The 2745-nt window shown below is 53.0% G+C and overlaps 1 pseudogene; it reads right to left on the bottom strand.

The window, feature by feature from the left end:
- Nucleotides 1–488: 488 nt before the first annotated feature.
- On the bottom strand, nt 489–726 carry LOC139274327 (U2 spliceosomal RNA; annotated as a pseudogene).
- Nucleotides 727–2745: the final 2019 nt, after the last annotated feature.

The following is a 2745-nucleotide window of genomic DNA, read 5'->3' on the forward strand; positions in this document are numbered from 1 at the left end:
CACAGCCTTTTGTCCACTGGTCACAATCTTGAATTGGTCAGAAATGTTTTTTTATTTTAAAATATCCAATATATGTGATTGCCTCATGTCCGGAACTATAGGTTTTCACACAATTTAAACCAAGCAAAATTCCACCATGGCCATAATGAAAGTTTGGTTTTCACAGGTTAATTAACCTCAATAACTCCAAATTAATTCAAACCAATTTCAAACTAACCAGTGCCAGTTGAAAAACTACAGACACACAGACAAATAAACATCTACATGGTTTTTAACTTTACCATTCACACTGAAGCATCGCACACAATACATTTCATAACTTTTCAAACATCCATAATGGCAAATTCTATGGGGTCAAGTTTCGGCCAGAGTTTTTTTTTAAATTCGTAGCCAATCGTTCCAATTCTTTGTCAAATCACAAACGCCAAAGGTCACCTTGCACACGCCAAGGATCACTCTGCGCCAATGCTCTTAGCCAAAAGGCCTAGAGCCACTGCACCGTTCCTGGAAGTACTGCAATACCAGGTTCGTGCCATGGAGGTGGATGGGTCAGGTCCCCCACACAACCCGTGGAGGTGGATGGGTCAAGCCACCCCACCCACCTCCTGTTTCCAAAAAAGCAAGCATATACCTTCTTGATCCAGGGAGAACCACCCGGAGGTCATGGTGGCTACTCCCCTGTCAGGTCAGTTACGCATGATCTTAGCCAAAAGGCCGAGAAGCGAAGTTTCGGCCAGAGTTGCTCCTATATTTTTGGAGCAACTGGTTTAGAATGGAGTATCTTAGAAATTGCAATTCTCGGCAATTAGTTTGCTCCAGTTCTAGACAGTTAGAACAGTTTCATTTTGGAACAGAGTTTTTTTTTCAAAAGGGGGCCTGTCCGGCCACTTAAGCCTGTTTTGAAAGTTTAGGCAGCGAAAACTTACTCCAAACTAACTAAGTGTAAATTTTTGTACGCTCAGAAAAACCTTGCCTACACTTAGAAAATCAGGCGTAGGTTACAAATCAGGCATAGGGAATGAGTGGGAGGGGGGGGGGTGAAGGGAAGTTTACAAACATGAAACACATCACTTTTACAAATAAAGAGCCATAAATAATAAATGATAAATAAATCAATAAATCAATCAAAAAAAATTAAAAATTAAAAAATTAAAAAATCAATAAATAAAAATTTAAGTTTCTACTCACCGACTGCAGCACCGGGAAGCCCCCCAACAGCGTTCTGGGACGGGGCCCCCCCAGTGTGTGTCTCTCTCTCTCTGTCTGTCAGTGTCAGTGTCTCTCTCTCTCTGTCTGTCAGTGTCTATGTGTTTCTGACAGCGAGGAGAGGGGGGGGGGAGGAAGAGGGGGTGGGAGGAGAGGAGAGGGAGGGAGGGAGGGGGGAGAGGAGAGGGAGGGAGAGGGATGGGGGAGAGAGGGAGGGGGAGAGGGAGGGGAGAGGGAAGGAGGGAGGGGGGAGAGGGAAGGAGGGAGGGGGGAGAGAGAAGGAGGGAAGGAGGAGAGGGGGAGAGGAGAAGGAGGGGAGGGGAGAGGAGAGGGAGGGAGGGCAGGGGAGAGGAGGGGAGGGGGGAGGGGAGAGGAGAGGGAGGGAAGGGAGAGGAGAGGGAGGGAGGGCAGGGGAGAGGAGAGGGAGGGAGGGAAGGGAGGGGGAGGGGAGAGGGAGGGAGGGAGGTGGGGTGGGGAAGAGGAGCGAGGAGGGGGGGGAGAGGAGAGAGAGGAGGCTGAATGGATCCGGCCAATGTGAAGAAGCTGGGCCTAAGACTTTGGCAGGGCCCGTCCCCAGCAAGATGCCGGGTGGGCAGGCCCCCGCAGAAGGAAGAGGGAGCAGAGCCGGAGCAGAGTGGAGTGGGAGCTGGGGGGGTGTGGGGGGGCAGCCGGAGCGGGAGCTGGATGGGGGGGGCAGCGGAGCAGGAGCTGGGGGGGGGGGAGCGGGCAGTGGAGCGGGAGCTGGGGGGGGGAGCGGGCAGTGGAGCGGGAGCTGGGGGGGAGTGCGGGGGGGGCAACAGAGCGGGAGCTGGGTGGGGGGGGCAGCGGAGCAGGAGCTGGGTGGGGTTTGGTCGGGCAGCGGAGCAGGAGCTGGGGGGGGGGGGTGGGGGAGGCAGCGGTGGGAACTGGGTGGGGGGCAGCGGAGCAGGAGCTGGGGAGGGCGGTGAAAGAGCCAGAGGGAGCGTGAGCTGAACAGGGAGGAAGCTGGAGCCCACAGGCTCGAGCAGGAGCTGAAAAGGAGGAAGGTGCAACCTGATCTTCACCGCCCCAGTGAGCCCATTTGGCAGGGCTAGGGGCGGTGTGCTTCGGACTGTAGTGCGCATGTGCAGAGGTCCTGGCACTGTTTTCAGCGCAGGGACCTGGCTCCGCCCCCCCACAGCTCGTGCTGCGCTGCGCCGAGGGCCTGGATCGACCTGAGGGAGTGGAGAATACCAAGGTAATTTTTCAGCGCGGTTTTGAGCGCGGAAATCAGGCGTGGCTTGCGGGTCTAGGCGCAGCCCGAAACTTAACCCCTATGTTCTATTTTCTTAGATTCATAGAAATGCTTTTCTATTTTTTTCGTCTCTTAAACAAACGGTTTATTACTGTAAACACAATGCTTCCCTGAACCACAATATACATTGCCATGCTTTGTACTTCTTTTTGGATCCCGCAGGGTCCTTCTGCTCACCTTGTTTAATTGTTTCCTGAAAACTCTTGCTGTCAGCTTTCAGATTTTTAAAACTGCTTTTGCAGCTACTGAGGAGGATCTGCTTCAAG

Source organism: Pristiophorus japonicus, chromosome 9 (genome assembly GCF_044704955.1).
Source record: "Pristiophorus japonicus isolate sPriJap1 chromosome 9, sPriJap1.hap1, whole genome shotgun sequence".
NCBI classification, from domain to species: Eukaryota; Metazoa; Chordata; class Chondrichthyes; family Pristiophoridae; genus Pristiophorus; species Pristiophorus japonicus.